Below are 24,719 nucleotides of genomic sequence, written 5' to 3' on the forward strand. Positions count from 1 at the left end.
TTAAAACTCATTTTGTCGCGACTGGCTTAAGCTAGGTACACACGATGCAAACAATTTGCAGCAACCTGAAAATAATTTGCAGCAAAAGTTTGCACACATGCTTACACCAATGCAAATATTGCATGCAAATTACTTGCTGCAATCAATTTTCGCTTTGCACGCAAACTTTTGCATGGCTATTTCGTGCAATATATTGCATTAATGTCTACACGTGTTTTCATTTTTTGTTTTTGTTTGCACTGCTTGCAAGTGACATTCATTTGGTAGTTCAGTTGAATTGAAAAATTCAAGGAATAACGACGTGTTTATATTATGTACATACATATATACATGGTTCATACATACATATTGACATAATTTTTTTTTTTTGTAAATTAAGATTAATATATAAGATAATAAGACTGCATCAAAATTTTTATTAGTTTTTTACTATTTATATGGTTTTTTCGTTCCCAAAGAAAAAAGTTGCTGCTGTACGAAGACATTATTGGTTCACTGTATGTACATATGTCGGCACAACAATCGAGAGTTGCTGCTGTTGCTATATTAGCAATTTTGATGAAACGAAAAAAAAAAAAAAGAAAAATGAGATCAAAGTCTGCCAAAAAAAAAAAAAAAAAGTGTTGGGTGAAAGAGTGAATTTCTAAAAGAGATGAAAAAGGAGTGCATCAGAACCTTTTAAAAGAGCTAGAATATGGCGATGATATTCGCATGTCACTCAATGATTTCAATTTTTGATTAGAAAAAGTAATTTTTTTCAGCAATTTCGCGATAAGCATTTTGTTTTTTATACATATGTATTTTTAAAGTCTGCTGACGAAACATCCCATAAAACTAAAAAATTCTTGTATAATTCAATTAATTCAATCGTTTTCCCACATTTTGCTTTGCTTGCTGCAATACTGCGGCTGAAAGCAAACAGCACATGCAAACAAGCAAGCAACTGACGCAACCAAGTTAACGGCAAAATTCTGTGTTCAGACTACAAGCAAAAAAAGTTGCCGCAAACAGTTATTGCAAATTTTTTGTTTGCAGTAAAATGTTTGCACTCGTGTTCAAACGTGCAAATTTGATTGCAGCAATCAACTTGCTGCAAATTATTTGCATCGTGTGTACCTAGCTTTAGATCTGCTCACGCTCTGAGTGAGACTGTAATTTCTGTTTTCGTTTCGCTCAAGTCAAACACTGATCGTTTGCTTGAGTTAAATGAAGCAAACGGTAAGTTGCGTTTGTATGGGTAATCACGCGCGATTGCTGCGTTCTTTTTGTATGTATGTATGCGTGTATTTACATGCACACGAAGGCAAAAACATTTTCTGCTGAGTTTGTTAGTCAAAGTGTTTTTTGCTGAGAGATAGTTGTTTCTGTTTTCGTTTCCTCAAGTCAAACACTGATCGTTTGATTGAGTTAAATGAAGCAAACAGTCTTTTGCGTATGTATGGGTAATAACACGCGATTGTTGCGTTCTTTTACATACATATGTACAGTGACGAACTAAATGATTGGCACAGCAAGCTTTTTAAACTTTAAAGCAATGTTGTAATAGTTTTTTAACGTTTTTTTAGTGAAACAAAAAATGTACTAAATAGACTTGGGGTTTTTTTTTTTTTTTTTTTTTAAATTATACAGTAAAAATATTGCGAAAAACATTACCATACTTTTTTTTTTTTTTTTAATTTAATAACCAAAAATAAACCTCGATTTTGCTGAACAAAATTATTGGCATACCAAAAAAAAAAAAAAAAAAAAAAAAAAAAAAAAAAAAAAAAAAAATTTAAAAACAAAAATTTTATGAACAAATTTGATAATAACTATAATTAACATTGGGTATGTATCCTTAAAACTTTAATAATGGCTAATAATAGGTTTGGCATCGAAAAAAAATTTTTTTGAGTGACGTCTTTAATAATTTTTTGCCATTTCTCAATAAGAGCTTGTTTTGTTATTACCCGATTTGAGATGCGCCTATCCAATTCTTTCTACAAGCGTTCAATTCTATTTAGGTCTGGAGATAGTGGTGGGTGCGGTAACACATGGGCGGTAGCTATATTTTGACATATAATGTTGAAATGTGAACGAGCTTGGTAGTTGTAGCTTTTCAGAATTTTTTCAAAGGTTGTCACTCAAAACATTTAGATACAAATGTTTGTCCATTATCCCGTCTACAAATACCAGTTCGGGCACACCTGCAGTAGATATGCAACCCCAGACCATCACCCCACAACCACCATGCTTAATGCTTGGCGTAATATTGTTTTTGTGAAACGAAGTATTCGGCATCCGATCGAAATATATTGAATTTTCACTCATTACAGAACAAGACTTGACTCCAAAATATTCCGCAGCGTAGTCCAAACGCTTAATTTTATAAGTACCTTTGATGCACGGTTTTCGTCTAGCCACACGCACTTTGTATTTGGCCATGTGCAGTACTCTTCGTATCGTAATCGGGTGCATATTCTTCCCCATTTCTTTTGTAACTTCAGCAACAATCTGTGTAGATGTTATTTCGGGATTCACTTGCACCTTTCGAACGATTTTCCTGCATTCATGGCTGTTCACCAACTTAAGGCGACGTGTATGTTTATGAACTTTGCAGATTTGCGGCTTCCTTGGAGCGCTGCACGTTCGAATAGAAAATCGGTTTCTTTCTATTATCTCTCTGGTTTATGCATAAAATTTGCCTTGATAGTTCAAATGCAGGATAATTTTCCTCTGAGTTATCGATGTCTCTTTTAGCTTAGGTGCCATTATTAAGAAAAGTACAAAAATATGCTGAATTCTTACAACATTTTCTATATTAAAATTGAAGTTTGCGAAGCTTTAAATAAAGAAACATAACATATAGTAAAATTGCCTAATGATTTTGCCCAATTTTGTTCAGTAAAATTTAGGTATATTTTTGGTTATTTAATTTAAAAAAAAATGTACGATGAAGTTTTTCGTAATATTTTTTTTTGTATAATTTAAAAAATTACCTTTTCTATTTTTCAGTTCATTTTTTGTTTCATAAAAAAAACGTTGCAAAACATTTGAAAAATTGCTTTAAAGTTTAAAAACCTTGCTGTGCCAATAATTTAGTTCGTCACTGTATGTATGTATGCATGTATTTACATGCACACGAAGGCAAAGATCATTTCTGTTGAGTGTTTTAGTCAAACAGTCTTTTGCTGCGAGTCTTTGTGTGAGCGAAAATCGTATTAGTCCTTACGCGATTGTTATTTGAGAGCGTCACACGAATGAGTCATTGCAATGCGTCTGACCGAAACCGATTCTAAACAAAACAAAGAGTGCCGCTCAGAACGAGATCGTGTGTACAATTTTTTCGGTTATGATACGAAGCAGAGCATATACGAAAAAACAATCAACTCTCATTTGCGAGCTCTTTATGGTTAGTAGATTTATATGTATATGTAATTACCATTGAACATAACAGGAGTATGTTATAACATGAATGTGAAATGTTGTTGACGTAGTAGTGCTGCAAAAGAATCGATATTCCGTAATATCGATATTCACGATATTTTCAGAGAAAAAGATCGATAAAAACGATATATCGAACACTTCTTTTAAATGTTAATTTTCTTGCTTATAATCTTTTATAATATTTATATTAATTATTAATGGATAAAATGGCAACCATTTCAAGATTAAAATAAAAGCAACAGCATCAAACAAAAACAAATTTATTTAACCGAACAAAGTCGTATAACAAATTATTTTTCATTAACTTAAACCTAAAACAGCAATTCATTAAAGCTCAAATTCACTATGCTCCTTAAAATTATATTATAATAATAACAAAAACAATTGCCTCCATGGCAGTTTGAAAAAAAAAAAAAGAAATTAAGACAAAACCCATTGGTTTTTATTACGATTTGTATAATAATTCCGGATGTGAACTATGGAGTCAGCTCTGTCGTTTTGAAATTTTTGCTCTATATTTCTTTTTACTCTTTTAAAAAATCGTTGGCTTGGTTCGGTTGCCTCATTCGGTTTTGGAGAGATCTCTTTTGGCGGCTGCAAATCTTTATTTAAAAGTATTAGCTCAATTCCCAGAAATTTCATAGCCTCTTTCGTGTGGAATGGTGACGAAAATCCTTCTCTTTTGAACCTTGGATCCAGCAGTGTTCCCAATCTCGTTGGTATTCGTATTCGTATTTGCTCGGCTCAGTCTCTTGAGGCTCAAGCAGTGAAAATATTGCACGACAAAATCAGTGTGCTGCAAGCGCTCCAACGAAATGGTGCCATTCTTATATGAAGCACGGCTATGCGCTATTTGTCCTACTCTCTCTCTCTCACTCTATCTCTCTCTCTCTATGGCCTCTCAAATAGCAGCTGCGCACAGAAATTGAAAATTGTTCGCGACGATCCCAGCTCTTTCCTTTTGAGTGAAGGGTATACCGAAATCATAAAAGCGTTTGTCACGCTCATGCAAGCAACATGTAAGCGTTTCGATGGTTATTCGTGGGAAGGGTATGAAAGCGTTGATACGCATAAAGAATATGATTTCGCGATGGGCAAGCACACAACACCTGCAGTCTCTGGAAACATGTGCGCTGCCTGAGCAAATTGCGGCATACTGATTTTGTCGTGCAATATTTTCACTGCTTGAGCCTCAAGAAACTGAGCCGAGCAAATACGAAGTTGTGTAGTCTCAGCGCATTTTTTCGTCGGTGAAAAAATTTGTTCTAGATGTCTAGTCTATGTGTTCTCTGGTTGGTGGTATTAGATACATATGCTAAATTCTGTACCGATATTTGGCTAAGAACCGTGCTAAACTGAATTGTGAAAAATTGAACTGTGTAGGTGCTTTGCACAGTGGTTTTTTTTAAGTTTTTTTTGGCATAAACTCTAAATTGAAAGCTATTATATTGAAATTTGGATAGTATGAATATTTTACGCTCCTTAGATGACCTACCAAGTTTTATATGATTTGGGGCATTATTTCATATAGCTGCCATATAACCGATCTGGCCGATATTGGTGAATGTTGCATAAAATACTTTTTTTTATTTTTTATTTTAAAAAAGAAAAAAATAATTATAAAGAAATGAAATTTAAGTAAATATATTTAAAAGAATAGATCAATTTAACAAATTTTTAATTAGGTTTACTTTATTCTAGCTCAAAATATTCATCTTCTGAAGCAATGATCTCAAGTTCACCCTCATCTTCCTCGTCTGACGAATCCACTTCATTATTTTCCGAAGGTATTTCTATAAGTGGTTCTTGTAGTAGGGATATCACTTCTGCTGGTATTACTTTTAACTTGATTCGCTGCGATCCTTTTTTAAAAAAGGTGCTAGACAGCAATGGATCCGAACTATCCATTGATCTATTAAAAACATCAGTGATGTTGTCTAGTCGACTGCATTTTCTTGCGTGGCCTCTTCTATCGCTTTTGTATAGTTTATTTCTTGATTCAGATGCATGTTCCCCAAGGCAGCCTACAGGAACTAAACATGTATCTATTATTTGGTGCCCATGTACTAAGATTTTGTGAACTGTGGGCGACATGGGATACCAAGGATATTTATCGTGATATGCCACAAAAACTTTCACACAGAAGGCTTTAAACTTTTCCGAGTTTATGCTGTATTCGCAGTTAATTGTCGTTAAAATAGTATGAAAACTTTGCAGAATGTCAAAATCAAAATGTAGAATTGATGACAGTAAAGCTGGATTTGAAAACGCCCTTCTCGCTGTGTTGCCATCATTTGAGTTGCCACTGCCATTTGGAAGAGGCTTGTCTACATTTAGGCCCATTTCTTTCATCATTTTTGATTGCAACAGTCTTTTTCGTGCTTCCAGGTCAAACTTATATCTATATATCACAAACTATATATCACAACCGTAAATCTTTGAATTTCTTTGGATACTTATGTACTGGCTTTTTGTGAATCCGTTTTCCAATATAAAAGCAAGAGCACTGTCGGGTGACATTTGTTTTGGTTCATCCGTAAAAAGTTTTTTTTTTATATCATCAATACTCTCACAATTCCCAGCTGCTTTTAAAACAATAGCCAAATTCTTTTCATTTGATTTTTTAGCTGAAACTGTGGCTGCATGTATGAGTAAGGGAGATGAATTGTTATTCTCTTTAGAAATTTCGGCGGCTAATTTTCTTTTTAGACGTGGACCAGCGCTTTCGTAATCACATTTTGGGCGACCCATTTTATTTGTTAAGGCATATTGACCAGTGATGTCAATGAATAAGCTTTTGCCAAGCCATTCCGAGTGTTTTATCTTAAATCTTTCAAGAGTTGAATTACACTTCGGCAGGTGCTTACGAATGTAATTTACAAAGCCTTTAACTTTTTGATTTATTAAGCTTATGTTCTCCTCATCTAAGTGTTTTTCTGCAATATTTGCCAATATATGTTGTTGTACTGCGTCGACTGAGCGATTGTTTTTGCTCCAAATGTCAACCAGATTAGCACGACTAAACTCATATTGTACTAGAAAAATTAAATTTGATCGAAAACGTGTGGATTCGGACAAAAAAGATTAGTTTCATATTAATCTGTACAAATTTGTTAATAACTCTGCATATAAAACCTTTTGCAACGCTTTGCCATACAAAAGTACTGATCCACGAAACACAACTACGCTTGTTAAGTTCATTCTGAAAATACACATTTACAAAACACGGTACAACTAAACAGAAACACATAAAAACGATACAATTAAAAATAAACTATTGTTTTCAATACCTGGACAACCGTTTTCCATATTAAATCTTTTCACTTTTGTGTAAACTTTCGCCAAAACAAACAATTAAAGTTGCTAAACTTTTGCCGCCAATTTCCTACAAAACATATGGTATATAAACAACTGACTTTAACAGCGCTCTAACAGAAAACTATTGCGTCAAATGTTAAAGTTAAATATTTTTTTGTCTAACTAGAATGTTTAAAAAATAAAAATTAACAAAATTCTGAAATACCTAAAAAAAAAAAAAATTGACTTTATGCCAAAAAAAACTTAAAAAAACCACTGTGCTTTGTAGGTATTATTGATATCGTTTGTAATTGTGTTCAATGCGAATAGAGTGATAAAATGCCCAAGGAGGCTTATAGGCAAAAATTTCTCCATTGCTGGCTAGAGCAGCCAGATTTCATGTCGTGGATAACCCGAGATGAAGACGACAACAATAAGGCGTACTGAAGAATCTGCAAATGTAGTATAAATGGGAAGTTCATACAAAAAATTGTTTGTCCTGTCTTCTGTCGTTTTTTCGGATATTTTTGCCTTTTCTTTCCAAATAAAATTGACATCACTGAGAATCACTAACCAGCGAACACATAGACTAGACATGTATTACCATTTTTTTCACTGACGAAAAAATGTGCTGAAGAGACCAGACAACTTCGTATTTGCTCGGGTCGGTCCTTTGAGGCTCAAGCAGTAAAAATAAGGCACGACAAAATCAGTGCGCTGCGACCGCTGCCACGAAATGCACACGATACAAAATTAAATACGGTTATGCGCGCTTTTTCCCTAACTCTCTATCTCCCTCTCTTTATGCTCTCTATTTATGGTCTCTCAAATAGCAGAAACGCACAAAAATTGAAAATTATTCGCGAGGTTCCCAGCTCTTCCTTTGAGTGAAGGATACACCGAAATCTTAAAAGAGTTTGCTACGCTCATGTAAACGAATTGTAAGCGTTTCGATGATTATTTGTGGGAAGGGTATGAAAGTGCTATATATATATACGGATATAAAAAAAATCAAGTCTCTAGCTCTTATATCTTCTGAGATCAACACGGTCATACATACGGACAGACAGACAGACGGACAGGCCAAATCGACTCAGCTCGTCGCCCTGATCAAGAATATATAGTCCTGTCCGTCTGTCCGTCCGTCCGTCCGTCCGTCCGTATGAGGGCGTCGATCTCAGAGGATACAATAGCTAGAGAGCTGAAATTTGGCATGCCTACTCGTGTGTACTATACGTAGTACAATTTTATCATATTTGTTCGATAACTTTTTATTGAGAATAATCGAAAAATTTATTTTTTTTTGCCTAATTTGAACACTTTTAGACCTAGAGACTTCAGATTTACTGTGTATATACAGTTGATCGATACAAAGAATGTACACACATTAACACTTTTTTAACCGTATAATCGCGCTCAGAAAGTTTCATTAAGATTGTCCGTCTACAAGAGAAATTATTCAACAAGTAAATTCTCATAATATTGCCCACACTGCAGCGTAGCCCAAGCGCAGTCGCTGCTTACTGCACAGTTAGCAGAGCATGTGCTTGTGGATGCATGTGTATGTATGTGTGCGTGAAAGAAGTGCAGAATGATTGAAATATCACCTTGGAGGGTTCTGGGTATCTCCTAGTCGAGCAGTCCCAACTAGATCCTTCTTACTTGTTATGCATGAATAAGCTCATTCGCAGGGTAGAATAAATGCAACAGACGTATATTCAGCGTGAAATAAAGAATATTTGGAGGTGGAGCACTTCTAGGTTTTTTTTGATTTATTTATCAAGGTATTGAATCGTGTGTACTCGTGTTCCGATAAAAAATACGATACCTATGCAACGCTAGTTATTTTTAGACTCATTCACGAAAGTGAAATGAGTATATTGGTTTTGTGCAATGTCCGTCTTGCTGTCCGTCCGTCTGTCCGTCTGTCCGTCTGTCCGTATGAACGCAATCTATTTCGGCGCTATTGAAGCTAGAGACTTGAAATTTGGAACACATACTCGTGTATATCTCCGATTTATAAAGTGTTAAAATTTTCCCGATCCGCCCACTAGGGGCGTGGCAAATCGGAAAATGCATTTTCCGATATACCAGAAATCATGTTTGTTGAAGAGCTAGAAAGCTGAAATTTGGTATGTAGGTCCGCGCCGATCACCCAAGATCACAAACTATGGCGGATATATCTCCGCCCATTAGGGGCGTGGCAAATCGGATAAAACTGTATCTCCTAAAGTTATAAACCTAGAATGCTGAAATTTTGCATGTAAGCTGATGTTTTAATTCTATGAAGATTGGTGAAAAAATTATATATCTACGCCCACTAGGGGCGTGGCAAATCGGACCTGAAGATATAATGATTTTTCGAATTCTGCTATATTTTAAGCACTATTGATGCTAGAGACCTGAAATTTAGTATATATACGCGGGTTGACCACCCACGTCCAACGAGGTATGGTAGATATATGTCCGCCTATAGGGGGCGTGGCAAACCGCAAAAGTTTATATCTCCTACAGTTTAAGAGCTAGAAGCTTCAAATTTGAATAGTTAAGTTACTGGTGGCCTCCTCTATCGATGCCCCAAAAATAATTTTTAAGCCTCTTTAGGGGCGTGGCATATCGAAAAATACCCTGTAATTTTCACATTTTTTGAGCGTAAGAATTCAAATTTTGCATTTAGGTAACCGGTTGCTCGTTCTAAAAACTGGCTAAAATTGAGGAGTCTACGGCCACTAGGGGCGTGGCAATCGGCATTTACAGTGCGCGAATTGCGACATTTATATGCGTCAGCCATCTATTTATGTATATGTACACATAAGTAGGCTTAATAGGCATTGATAGCACGGAAGGAAACATTTTTATAAAATTAATAAAATATAAAAAAGCTAAAATAACAAAAATTTGCAATGTACAAAAAAGTGTTTTCAGCGGGATTTGAACTCACACCCAAGCCGAATAGCATGTTTGTCAAAATAGCTAAAATAAAGATCGTCGGCGCTTCAGCCTACAGCACCACCGCGTCGTTTCGATCAAGAGTAGTTAAAACGAAATCACATTATTGTTATGACGCCGCATAGCAAAGAAAAGCCAGTGTAGCGGCTGGAAATTCAAAAACAATGCAACGGGATTCTTAGAATATGCTAGAGCACGCATTTATGTGTACATACATACACACATACAAATGAGCGCGTGTATAAGGCTGGAATGCTTGATGCTATGCGTGCAGGCTTATGTATATAATTATATATACATATGTATGTATTTGCGTATATGTATTTGAGGGCTATTTAAGAAGAAACAAATTTAAACTTATAAAATTATTCGACTAAGAAAATGAAAAGTATTAAGTGCCATTCAGTCAAGCTCGCACCTTCCCAATAAAATATCTATTTTATAAAAAACGAAATATATATGAAAAAATAAAAAAAATAACACTTTACTGTGGTTCGAGCCTCCGCTACTCTAACATTACTTGCGTCGCCCTTAGCACCCGCTCCACTGCTTTGCTCGAGCAATCAGTTGCTAAAATAATAAGAGAGCGTCATCAGACAAAACTACAGTAACGGCTAGAAAGTCCAGAAATCAATCGAAATTCTAAGAATGTGAGAAAAGGCGCGCTTCTGTCTGTACGCATAGAATAGACGATGAGTGTGTGCACAAGCATAGGAAAATCGCGCTGATCTGCTGTTAGCTTGAAGCCGGTATCCAATGTATGGATATAAATATATAATAAAAATCAGAGTTGTATAAATTATATATGTATGTAATTTGAATGCAATAGCTATCGATGATTTTCCAATTTTAATGGCATCATGCCGTGTCTTTTGCTGCGCACTAGACTTGAAAATTGCACTATATACTCTGGTTGACAGCGTTTGGGCTGTGAATGAGTCTTCTGCTTTCGGTATCGCCCGATTGCAACGTTCTTACTTGTTTTTATTATATATGTATACATATGTATATGCAAATAGACGTTGAGGCATCCCCTTTTAGCTATAACAGCTACCGCAGCGTGTGTTTACAATACCTTCTTTTATACATAAGCTTGAAGATACTTTAAAAATGCAGTCGATATGGCGTGGGACCTCCATTTTTGTAATGTATGGGCTATACATTACAAAAATTGAGGTCCCATGCCATATCGCTTTAGTATACTAAATGTTTTACTGATCCTGGAAAGTTGGGGCGGGCTATGACCTGGACAGGAGATGTCCGTTGTACAGCTTCCTTATATTATTATACATACTTACGAATCGTACATGATGTCATGGTAAGGACAAACAAATGGGCGCATGCGTCAAACGAATGGTTTTGTCCTGGAATATTAAAACTAATCTGTCGGCACTTTTGACGTGTTGTTTAAAACATATTTATTTATTGTTCTGTTTAGATGCTTTTTCAATCTACCTTTAGCTTCACTTTTATAAGTAGTTAAGTAATCTGATGGTAATATATAGTTTGGGAGAATTCGGTTTCGACGTATACACTTGGCTCTCGCTTAACATGGCCTCTTTTAGCACGTACTCGGTCTTACACGGTTACAAATTTGCTCCCATCCCCCTTTTAACACGCTAAAGCCCTCGTTCTTACGCGAATGCAGTGCTATAAAGAAGCTTTAAAGGCCACCAAACACGAGCCAGCAAAAAAGAAAACATGTTGAAACAAACTGACTTAAACTATAAATGCGACCAAATTCATTTCAAATTTGTAATGAATTGAAACATATGATCTCTTTACATTTTAACATTTTAAAGTTTCTATAACGTTTAACATGTTAATTAAGTATATGAAGCACCTTTTTTTTATTGAATACCAACTTTTAATTTGGAAGATATGAATGTTATGCATTTATTAAAGGCATATATGTACATAATAACTTTTGGTTAATTTTGAGCAAATGTATGAAACTTTAATAAAAACGGACCAAACTTGAATAATAAAAGATTTTTTTTCTGCCAATTTTGAATTTTGAGAACGTAACCCCTTATTAAACTCATTCACGAAGTGAAAGAGTATATTGGGCTTGTGCAATGTACGTCTTGCTGTCCGTCCGTCTGTCCGTATGAACGCAATCTATTTCGGCGCTATTGAAGCTAGACACTTGAAATTTGGAACACATACTCGTGTATATCTCCGATTCATAAATTGGTAAAATTTTCCCGATCCGCCCACTAGGGGCGTGGCAAATCGGAAAATGCATTTTCCGATATACCAGAAATCATGTTTGTTGATGAGCTAGAAAGCTGAAATTTGGTATGTAGGTCCGCGTCGACCACCCAAGATCACGAGTTATGGCGGATATATCTCCGCCCATTGGGGGCGTGGTAAATCGGACAAAACTGTATCTCCTAAAGTTATAAACCTAGAATGCTGAAATTTTGCACGTAAACTGATGTTTTAATTCTATAAAGATGGGTGTTATTATTTTTTATTACGCCTACTAGGGACGTGGAAAATCGGACATGAAGATATAGTGATTTTTCGAATTCGGCTATAATATGGACACTATTGAGGCTATAGACCTGAAATTTGGTGTATATATATGCGGGTTGACCACCCAAGTCCAACGAGCTGTGGTAGATATATTTCCGCCCATATGGGGCGTGGCAAACCGCAAAAGTTTATATCTCCTGCAGTTTAGTTACTGGTAGCCTCCTCTATCGATGCCCCAAAAATAATTTTTACGCCTTTTTAAGGGCGTTTCATATCGAAAAATACCCTGTAATTTTCACATTTTTTGAGCGTAAGCATTCAAATTTTGCATTTAGGTTACCGGTTGCTCGTTCAAAGAGCTGGCCAAAAATGGGGAGTCTACGGCTACTAGGGGCGTGGTAATGCCCATATTGTGGCATTTATATGCGTCAGCCATCTATTTATGTATTTGTACACATAAATAGGCTTAATAGGCATTGATTACACGGAAGGAAACATTTTTATAAAATTAATAAAATATAAAAAAGCTAAAATAACAAAAAAATTTGCAATTTACAAAAAAGTGTTTTCCGCGGATTTGAACTCGCACCCAAGCCGAATAGCATGTTTGTCAAAATAACTAAAATAAAGATCGTCGGCGCTTCTGCCTACAGCGCCACCGCGTCGTTTCGAACAGCATTAATTAAAACGAAATCACATTATTGTTATGACGCCACATAGCAAAGAAAAGCCAGTGTAGCGGCTGGAAACTCAAAAACAATGCAAAGACAAATCAATCGCAACTGAGATTCTTAGAATATGCAAGAGTACGCATTTATGTGTGCATACATACACACATACAAATAAGCGCGTGTTTAAGGCTGGAATGCCTGGTGATATGCGTGCAGACTTACATATACACATATATACATATGTATGTATTTGAGGGCTATTTAAGCAGAAACAAATTTAAACTTATAAAATTATTCGACTAAGAAAAAGAAGAGTATTAAGTGCCATTCGTTCAAGCTCGCACCTTCCCAATAGAATATATATTTTATAAAAAACGAAATATGTATGAAAAAAAAAAAAAAATAATAATAATAATAATAATAATAATAACACCGAAGAGGTTCGAACCTACTCTAACATTACTTGCGTCCCCTTTAGCACCCGCACCACTGCTCTTGACCAGCAAGTTGCTAAAATAGAATAGCTTAATAAGAGAGCGTCATCAGACAAAACTACAGTAACGGCAGAAAGTCCAATCAATCGAAATTCTAAGAATGTGAGAAAAGGGTCGTTTCTGTCTGTACGCATAGAATAGACGATGAGTGTGTGCACATGTATAGGAAAAACGCGCTGATCTGCTGCTAGCTTGAAGCCGGTATTTAATATATGGATATAAATATATATTATTAAAAGTCAAAATTGTATAAATTATATATGTATCTAATTTGAATGCAATGATGCAATGATCATAGCAATAGCTATCGATGATTTTCCAATTTTAATGGGATCATGCCCTGTTTTTATACCCTGAACCCATTTTCAATGGGAAATCAGGGTATAATGGTTTTGTTGAAATGTATGTAACAGGCAGAAGGAGGCGTGGCAGACCCCACAAAGTATATATATTCTTGATCAGGGCGACGAGCTGAGTTGATTTGGCCCTGTCCGTCTGTCTGTCCGTCCGTCCGTCTGTCCGTCTGTCCGTATGTATGAACGCGTCGATTTCAGAAGATGTAAGAGCTAGAGACTTCAAATTTTTTTTTTAAATGTCCGTAATTACAGCGCGCATATCAAGTTTATCATTAAAAATCGATAACTCATCCCGATCTTTTTTATCGATAAAAACCCTTATCGAAAACCAGTTCTAAAATTATATCTTCTACACCTTTATTGCTAGAGTCTCCAAATTTTGAATGTATGCTTATATGCAATTTATACAATTTCGATTTTTGTTAAAATTTACCCCCCACCCTTAAATTCATCCCCTCACCCTCACTTTTGTAAAAAGCGTATTTCAAATACTAGAGACTTGTGCTTTGGCATTTACATGCATATCCATGTTATAATCATAATCTTAAAATTTCATGAAAAGTTATTAAACAATTAAGTTCTCATAGTAAGCGCACACTGCAGCCCATGCGTGTTTATGCTTGTGTGTGTATATGTATGTAAATGTTTGTGTATGTGTGTGTGTGTATGTGTGTGTGTGTGCGTGTTTCTTGTGTAAGCTGAAAGACGCGAAAAATTATTAAAATATCTATTGCTCCAAGGGTTCAGGGGATCTCGTAGTCGAGCAGTCTCGACTAGAGCTTTCTTACTTGTTTGTTGTGCACTAGAGTTGAAAATTGCACAATATACTATACTCTGGTTGACTGCGTTTTTGCTGTGAATGACTCTTCTGAAATCGGTATCGCCCGACTGCAAGGTCCTTAGTTGTTTTGTATTGAATCCATGTTTCGCTTAACACGATTTCGTTGAACACGAGGATTTCTAGGAACGAAACCCCCGTGTTAAGCGGGGGCCAAGTGTACATGCTAAATCACCTGCTAGCCTACTGTTTCACACGTTTCCAAGGTCTACATCATACATATATTTAAGTGACGAAACAAACTCTCGGAAAAAATGTATTTATGTATTAGACATTAAGATGAATATATAATTGAAACTGACAACATCGAGTTGATGTTGTCACCAACTAAAATCTTGTTTGTAACTATTACCAATCTCCTACTATTCAAATCAGATTCGTCTCTCTTTCAGTGTCAAATAAGTAAGTAATATAAGAAGTATATGCTTTATTGATTTAGGAAAAGTAAAAGTAAAAGAAAAAAGAAGCCCATTAAAACTGTGCTTGTCAATTATGTTAATAATTTCCTTCAGTTTTTTGCAACTTATTATAAGATTAATTGACATTTGGTTTCGTTTCACGACTGTTGCACTGCTTTTGGCTGTCGGTGCGCATTTCAATTTAACTCAATTGATTCTTGTTTAGCTCGTGAAACGTAAACTTTGTAGCACTTCGTTGATACCCCACATTTTTCCATTTAATTGGTGATGATGGTGCTAATGATCAGAAATAATAATTACAAAATGATCAATTTATTTGCTGGGCTATGGCAACGCAATATACGGTCTGGCAAAAACAGCACAAATTAAAAATGTATTGATATAAGGGCAAAGTACTCAAGAAAAAAAAAAAAATAATAATAATAATAATTAAATAAATAAATAAAACAAATAAATAACAAGTAAGAAAGCTCTAGTCGAGACTGCCCGACTACGAGATCCCCTGAACACTTGGAGTAATAGCTATTTCAATAATTTTTCGCGTCTTTCAGCTTTCACAAAGTATATATTCTTGATCAGGGCGACGAGCTGAGTCGATTTGGCCCTGTCCGCCTGTTTGTCCGTCCGTCCGTCTGTCCGTATGTTTGAACGCGTCGATCTCAGAAGAAGTTGTTTCCTAGGTTTCCTATCGATAACTTGCCCCGATATTTTGTTATCGATTAAAAACATGAACGAAAACCATTAATTAATTTATATCTGCAACATCTCTTAAGCAAAATTTACCAAATTTACCTCACCATCACATAATTTATAAAAGACGTATTTCAAATACTAGGGACTTGTGCTTTGGCAAATACATGCATATCTATATTATATTCATAATCTAAAAGTTTCATGAAGATAGTCCATCCACAAGAAAAGTTATTAAACAATTAAGTTCTCATAGTAGGCCAACACTGCAGCCAATGCGTGTTTATGCGTGCGTACGTATGTCTGTGTGTGTGCGTTTATGTGTGCATATGCAAATAATTATTGAAATATCAGTTGCTCGAAGGGTTCAGGGGATCTCGTAGTCGAGCAGTCTCGATTAGAGCTTTCTTACTTGCTATACCCTGAACCTATTTTCAATGGGAAATCAGGGTATAATGGTTTTGTTAAATGTATGTAACAGGCAGAAGGAGGCGTGGCAGACCCCATAAAGTATATATATTCTTTATCAGGGTGGCGAGCTGAGTCGATTTGACCCTGTCCGTCTGTCTGTCCGTCCGTCTGTCCGTATGTATGAACGCGTCGATTTCAGTTAAATGTCCGTAATTACAGTGCGGATATCAAGTTTATCATTGAAAATCAATAACTCATCCCGATTTTTTTTGGATCGATAAAAAACCTTATCGAAAACCAGTTATAAAATTGTATCTTCCACACCTTTATTGCTAGAGTCTCCAAATTTTGAATGTATGCTTATATGCAATTTATACAATTTCGGGTTTTGTTAAAATTTACCTCCCACCCCTATATTCACCCCCTCACCATCACTTTTGTAAAAAGCGCATTTCAAATACTAGAGACTTGTGCTTTGGCAAATGCATGCATATACATGTTATAATCATAATCTGAAGATCGTATGTCCACAAAAAAAGTTATTAAACAATTAAGTTCTCATAGTAAGCGCACACTGCGCCCATGCGTGTTTATGCTTGTGTTTGTGTATGTGTGTGTAAATGTTTGTGTGTGTGTGTGTGTGTGTGTATATGTATTCCTGTGTGTGCGTGCGTGCGTGTGTGTGTGTGTGTGCGTGTTTCTTGTGTAAGCGGAAAGACGCGAAAAATGATTGAAATAGCTATTGCTCCAAGGGTTCAGGGGATTTCGTATACGAGTAGTCTCGACTACAGCTTTCTTACTTGTTTTTTTGTAATACATTTTTTTGTAAAATGTAAAAAAAAAAACAAGTAAGAAGACTTGTCGAGACTGCTCGACTAGGAGATACCCTGAACCCTCTAATCTGATATTCTAATCAGTCTGCACTTTTTTTCGACACATATACATACACACGCACGTATTAGAACGCGCTCTGGTAACTGCACAGTAAGCAGCGACTGCGCTTGGGCTGCGCTGTAGTGTGGGCAACATTAGAAGAATTTATTTGTTGAATAATTTAATTTCTAGACGTACAATCTTAATTAAACTTTCAGAGCGTAATCATATGGTGAAAATGTATGTAAATGTAATACGACTTTTACAAAGGTGTGGGTGAGGGGGTGGAAATAGGGGTGGGGGGTAAATTACAACAAAAATGAAAATTATATAAAATATATACAGTACCGAGCAAAAATGAGTGAATGTTACAGAACTTTGACTTTCATCACGCATAAAAATTAAACCATACCAGCAAATTTTTTTGTGTGTTTGTTTATTAGCGTATTCTTAACAAATACAAAAAAGTTGCAAAGCTAAATTAGCAAAATTCAAAAAATTAGAAATAAAAAACCGAAAAAATCCACATAAACTCAATTTTGCACGTTAAAAAAAAAATACTAAAAACTAAAAAAAACTATACATATTTAATATTTAGTCCAAAACCCTTATTAGCAATAATTTTGTTGACAATTTTTGGCATGCTCTCAGCCAAACTTTGAATCATTTCTTTCGGAAATTGGCTCCACTCCGCTTCTACGCGCTCCCATAAGCTGTCAATGTTCGTTGGGGCTGCGTCATACTGTCCCAGCCGTCTTTTCACTATTGAACACAGATTTTCAATAGGATTGAAGTCGGGATAGGATTTATATATAGACTCTATATGTATGGAGCGAAAATTAGCTTAAAATTCTGCTTTCCTATCCATTCCTAAATAATCTTTACAGTATGTTTTGGATCGCCATCTTGTTGAAAACCCTTTCTCTGTGTTGACACGCACATTTATCAGTGAATTTGGGAAGATGGGTTTGAAGAATATTCATATAATCCTTCCTCTATGTAGAGGATCAACGTTCTACCAAGAGAAGCATCCCCAAACCATAATGCTGCCGCAGCCATGTTTGACGATTTCCTTTACATGATGTCGTTGAATGCGTTCCCCAGGTCTGCACCAGCAATATTGCTTTCCATATGATTGGAAACAGTTAAATTTTAATTCATCTGACCAGACAACTCGTTTCCAATCATCAATGCTCCAGTTTTTGTGATCCCTTGCAAATTTCAAACGCGCCTTCAAATTTTTTTCGGACAATGCAGGTTTGTTTTTTAACGAATGATACATATCCGAAGCCACGAATTTCTCTTCTAGCAGTCCATTTGCTAACATTTTTATTAATTACTAGAGAAACACCCTTTGGTGCTAGCAGCTTGTTTTTCTTAATTTTCGACATCATTAGGCGAGCATCAGAGCCCGAGAACAGTTTTTTGCAACCTTTGACTTGAGTTTTCGGAGTCAAATTTCGGCTGATTCAAAGCTTTTCGGCAATAATAAGCGAAGGAAATCCCTTCCCGGTCAGGCACACACCACTATTTTCAATGTCGACTGAAATTTTCCACATTTTAAAATTATATTTCACCAATTATTTTAAATTTGTTGCGAAAAGAAAATGTGCTTCAAATCGCTTTACAAATAAGAATATTAAAAGGACTAAGATAACGGTAAATCTACATGCTCAATCTACGACTAAGAAGAATACCCAAGGAGCTAAGTTATGGGGAAATCTGGATGATTTCGGCTGAGAAGAGAAGTAGAAGAGCCAAAGTATTGGCAATTATGAAACGTGCAAAATTGAGTTTATGTGGATTGTTTTGGTTTTTTATTTTTCATTAATTGAGTTTAGCTTATTTAGCGTTGCAACTTTTTCTATTTGTGAAGAACAAACTAATAAACAAGTATAAAAAACAAAATCTTAATTTGCTTGTATGGTTTAATTTTTATGCGTGATGAAAGTCAAAGTTGTGAAACATTCACTCATTTTTGCTCGGTACTGTATATGTATATAAGTCTACATTTAAAATTTGCAAGCTCTAGCTCAAAAGGTGTAGGAGATATAATTAAATAACGATAAGGTTTTTGATCGATAATAAAATATCGAGAGTAGTTATCGATATAAAAAGAATATATATATATGATATGCGCGTTATATACACGGACCTAGGAAATGAAAGTGAAATGCGAAAGTGATTTTGTGCAATGTCCGTCTTGCTTTCCGTCCGTCTGTCCATATGAACGCAAACTATTTCGGCGCCATTGAAGCTAGAGACTTGAAATTTGGAACACATACTCGTATATCCCCGATTTATAAAGTGTTAACATTTTTCCGATCCACCCACTAGGGACGTGGCAAATCGGATATGCTAGAAATCATGTTAGTTGAAGAGCTAGAAAGCTGAAATTTGGATTTGCCATTGGAGCGTGGCAAATCCGATAAAATCCTAATCTCCTAAAGTTGTAAACCTACAATGCTGAAATGCACGTAAGCTAATGTTTCGATTCTATAAAAATGGGTGAAAAATTATAAATCTACGCCTACTAGGGGCGTGGCAAATCGGACCTGAAGATAGAGTGATTTTTCGAATTCTGCTATATTTTAGGCACTATTGATGCTAGAGACCTGAAATTTGGTATATATATGTGGGTTGACCACCCAAGTCCAACGATCTATGGTAGATATATGTCCGCCCATAAGGGCGTTGCAAACCGCAACAGTTTATATCTTCCTTAAAGAGCTAGAAGCATCAAATTTGGATATTTGAGTTACTGGTAGACTCCTCTATCGATGCGCCAAAAATAATTTTTACGCCTCTTGAGGGTCGTGGCATATCTTATTTTCACATTGTTTGAGCGTAAGCATTCAAATTTTGCATTTAGGTTACCGGTTGCTCCAAGAACTGGCCAAAAATGGGGAGTCTACGGCTACTAGGGGCGTGGCAATTGGCATTTATAATGCCCATATTGTGACATTTATATGCGTAAGCCATCTATTTATGTATTTGTGCACATAAATAGGCTTAAAATGGCATTGATAACACGGAAGGAAACATTTTTATAAAATTAATAAAATATAAAAAAGCTAAAATAACAAAAATTTGCAATTAACAAAAACAAGTTTTCCGCGGGGTTTGAATTCGCACCCAAGCGCACCGTGCTTATCTCTGTGTGTGTGCGTGTGGGTAAATGATGTGTGTATATACGTGTATGTGTATGCGTGTGTATGTGTATGCGTGTGTGTGTATGCACCGTGTCCGTGTGTGTGTGTGTGTTTTGTGTAATTAGAAAGACGCGATAAATGATTGAAACAGCTATTGCTCGAAGGGTTCAGGGGATCTCGTAGTCGAGCAGTCTCGACTAGAGCTTTCTTACTTGTTATACCCTGAACCCATTTTCAATGGGAAATCAGGGTATATTGTTTTGTTGAATTGTATGTAACAGGCAGAAGGAGGCGTGGCAGACCCCACAAAGTGTATATATTCTTGATCAGGGCGATGAGCTGAGTTGATTTAGCCCTGTCCGTCTGTCTGTCTGTCCGTCCGTCCGTCTGTCTGTCCGTATGTTTGAACGCGTCGATTTCAGAAAATATAAGAGCTAGAGACCTCAACTTTTTTGTAAAATGTTCGTGTATACCGGACATCGCATTTTGCTTTAAAAATTCGATAACTTTCCTCGTTATTTTTTATCGATAAAAGCCTTATCGAAAATCAGTAAGTAAATTATATCTCCTATATCGTTAAATCTAGAGTCTCCAAATTTTTAATGTATGCTTATATGCACTTAATACAATTTTGGGTTTTGTTAAAATTTACCCCCCACCCCTATATCCAACCTGATGACGCGTAGTGTATATTCTAATTATTTGAGGTGAATAAAAATTTCCCGATCAGCAGCATCAGAAATGACAATAAAATAAATATATATCTGTATGAGTATATTTACATGTGAATTGTAAAATCAAATTAAACTTACAGTAAAGACTCAAATTTGATAGAATCGACTAAATTAAATATAAATAAGCCAACTCACTAAGGGGTCGATTATACAAATGTAAAAATTCTCAAAACTGATTCCATTCTATGTTAGTTTCATTAAATTTCCATTTATTATGTAGGTCCTAAAAATCCCAAACTTTCAGAACCAGATTAAAATTAAGATTGATTTTGCAGTCTATGCGGTCACACACAAAAACTCAAATTGGATTTCAATAAATTCAATAGCAATGATGTTTGAGTATCACAGAGCTTATTACATACAATTTTTGTCCAATTGGCAAAGGTCACGCAGCAGTGTCAAGCACACTCATTTCTCTCTAAATGAGATATACACAAAAACTATTCTAAGAACGGAAGTGTCAATTGAATTATTTTTCAGCTGTCATTTTTGTTTAAACACTACTTCGCGTTCGAACAGAGAAGTAGCGGTGTTGGTTGAGGTGATACTCGTTGATGAGGTGATGTTGGACTAGGTGCTTATGTATAATAACCATAACCCCAAAGCCATTGAAAATGGGAAATCTGGTTTGTTGAAATGTATGTAACAAGCAAAAGGAGCAGTGACGGGCCTCATACAGTATAAATATTCTTGATCAGGGCTACGAATTGAGTCGATTTAGTCCTGTCTACATCTATCCATCGGGCTGCATGTACATACGTCTATCTGAGAAATCGCTAGAGATCTGAAACTTTATTTGTGAAATATCATCATTCATCGAAAGGTTCAGATCTCGAGCTGTCTCGACTAGACCTTTCTTCCTTGTTCTTTTTATATGTTCAGGATATAGAACCATTGAAAATGGGAAATCAGGGTATAATGGTTTTGTGAAAAGTATGTAACAGGCAGAAGGAGGCGTGTCAGACCCCACAAAGTATATATATTCTTGATCAGGGCGACGAGCTGAGTCGATTTGGCCTGTCCGTCTGTCTGTCTGTCCGTATGCTTGAACGCGTTGATTTCCGAAGATATAAGAGCTAGAGACTTGATTTTTTTGTTTAAATTACCGTATATATATCGCGGATGTCGAGTTTGCTTTTAAAATTCGATAAATCATCTCGTTATGTTTTTATCGAATAAAAACATTCAAGTTCAAGTCAGATGCCACTATAGCTAATTGTGAATGATTTTTAGTTTTTTTAAATTTCTCAAATATTCAATATAATATGTAGATCATATGCTGAAAGTTTCATTAAATTCCGTTCAGTCAAAAATTAATTAAAAAGAATCAAATATTTGGCCAATTAACAAACGCACGTGCAGCAGCTACAACAGCATCGAACTTCTTCTGGAACATTCTTTGAATCACATCAGCTGTTAGTTTGGTTTAGTTTTGGTAGATGGCGCTGCAGCAGTGAATCTATTTGAGTTTTGCCAGCGCAGCTTTCAGAAGTGACGTGGCATAGTGTGTTAGCGACATAACGCTCGATCGAGAAGTCGCGGTTCGAATCCCGATCGGTGCAGCTGATGTTAATTTTTTTAATTGGTTCAAAATATTTTTATATTTTATTGAGTTTTGTATTTCATTTATATTTTTAAATACATCGAAATTGAAATTTTAGCCATACTAAATGGGCATTTTTATTAGTTGGCTTCAAGGTAGTATCTAGTCGAGCACTCTCGACTAGAGTTTTCTTACTTGTTTTTTTTTTGTTTTCAGATGTTATTTTATTGTGTTAGTGCGAGTTTAAAAATGTATGCGTTGTATAAGCCATGGAGTATATTTAAAATTCCAAATGTAGCGGGGTTCAGTGTATAAGTTTTAGGGAATCGCTGTCTAGTGCATTGTTACTTTACTTACAAGCTACAGTGCTTATCATCATTATAGCCCACTTTTAATCCTTTTAAACGAATCGGTTAAAAAATTTTCGCAAATGGCATATTTCTTCAAAGTCTTCGAAAATGATTAGTTCAATATTTCAACTCGTCGCCCTGATCAAGAATATATACACTTTGTGGGGTCTGCCACGCCTCCTTCTGCCTGTTACATACATTTCAACAAAACCATTATACCCTGATTTCCAATTTTCAATGTGTTCAGGGTATAAAAATTGCATGAAGATAGTCCACAAGAAAAGTTATTGTTAAAGCACTTGCATATATTTGAATTTAAATGTATTGAAATCTAATATAAAAAATTGAAGTAGTGAATTATTAATTATGAGCCTCATTAAAATATTTGCTGTTGTGTGCACAGGAGTGCGCTCTAATGGTGTCGCTCTCTGTTCGCGCATAGATGCGCTTTCACTGTGCAAGCTGCGCTTGCGTTATTTGATCTAATAAACAGTACAAATTGAAACACTGGTGCTAGCACTTCGTTCTGTGTTAATTCTTAAGAGGCCGCAAGTTGCAGTCTATATATATGATAATATATTACACACTGGCCCATCGAAGGACCAGACTACTTTTGGAAGGACATTTTTGGCGCCCCCCGGGTGGACTCTCTGGAATTAAAGGAAGCTGGATTATGGACTTTGTGAATGATCAGGGAAGTACATAAATATACATAGAGCATATAGATAATCAAGTAATGCAAGCGATAAATAATTAAATGCATTACTTTGGACATACAGATTATTATTGGATATATGTACAAATTGATCTATGCCTATGTAAATTGAGTTGAGCTTATTTAAAGAGAAAAAAAAAAGAAAAAAAAAAAGAAAAAAAAATATGGTGCATATTGTAATTGATCTTTGATCTGCAAATAATGCAATCTCTGTTGCCTCGCATAATCCAAGCTTTCTTTGGCGCCGTTAGTGTGTTACAGTTTTTTGCTCATTTTCGTCTCGCACTTTCGCTTTGCGCTCATCGCTTGCGCTCTCGCTCGCATATAAAAGTTCGGTCTTGCTTATGCAGATAATTTCGCTCTTGCCTTCCGCTCTTCATTTGCATGCGCGCTTGCACAGTAAATTGCGCTCTTATTTTACGCTCATCATTTGTTAGCTCGCTTGCAATATCGTTTGCACTCGCGCTTGCATATATGGTTGCGCTCTAGTTTTACTGTCTCGTTTGCACATATTAGTGCGCGCTCACTTTGCGCTCATTGCATGATTACTTGCAATGTCGCTTGCACCTTCGCTTGCACACACAGTAGCGCTCTTGCTTTGTGCTCACTAATTGCGCTCGCCAATTGGACTTATTGTCGCTCAAAGCTTGCACTCTCGATTTGCGCTCATCATATGAGCTCGATCTGCACTAATCTTTGGCATTCTAGCTTGCAATATCGTTGCGTTCTCACTTGCACATACCGGCACGCTCTCGCTTGTGCATGTGTATGTGTGAATGCATTGCACTCAATTGCTCTACACAGTTAGGTTTCACTCAATAGACCAATGTCAATCAATGTTACAAACGATTTAACTCGCATAAACAAATCATTGAAAGATTACACTAAACCAGTAGAGCCATTTGAAATTGAATGTCGACTTGAGATATTGAACCGCTACATAGAAAAGGCCTTTAAGATACAACAAGAATTGGTCGACATTAACGCAGATTTAGTGCCTCGGTCAACGTTAAAGGATTTGTGTGTGTCAACAAAGGCACTTCAAATGAAGCGAGGTAGTGATAGCCAACCTAAAAGTGTGAGTCCCGCTAACTTTACAATGATTAGCCCAGTATCACACTCTAGGAATCTACTGAATATAAAGTTGCCAAGGTTTAGCGGAGAATATTCGGAATATAAGAATTTCATCGGACTTTTTGAGAGTTTAGTAGACAACGAGGCAGGGCTATCAAATATAGAAAAGTTCAATCACTTGTCATGCTTGGACAAGGAAGCATTAGGTACTGTCAAGGCATATCAGGTGACAGATGCTAATTACCC

General features: G+C 35.9%; 1 protein-coding gene and 1 long non-coding RNA gene across 5 annotated transcripts in view; both read left to right on the plus strand.

Annotated features, from left to right (window-relative positions):
* The window catches only part of sbm (L-type amino acid transporter sobremesa), a 68,202-nt gene that overhangs the window by 1,349 nt on the left and 42,134 nt on the right, over positions 1 to 24,719 (plus strand). The window lies entirely within an intron of this gene.
* LOC149268205 (uncharacterized) lies at positions 754 to 22,941 on the plus strand. The gene is made up of 2 exons (XR_016271027.1): positions 754 to 14,365; positions 15,483 to 22,941. It is a non-coding gene; the product is annotated as an uncharacterized LOC149268205 (long non-coding RNA).

Source organism: Drosophila arizonae, chromosome X (assembly GCF_054131065.1).
Source record: "Drosophila arizonae isolate 15081-1271.41 chromosome X, UAZ_ARI_1.0, whole genome shotgun sequence".
Taxonomy (NCBI): domain Eukaryota; kingdom Metazoa; phylum Arthropoda; class Insecta; order Diptera; family Drosophilidae; genus Drosophila; species Drosophila arizonae.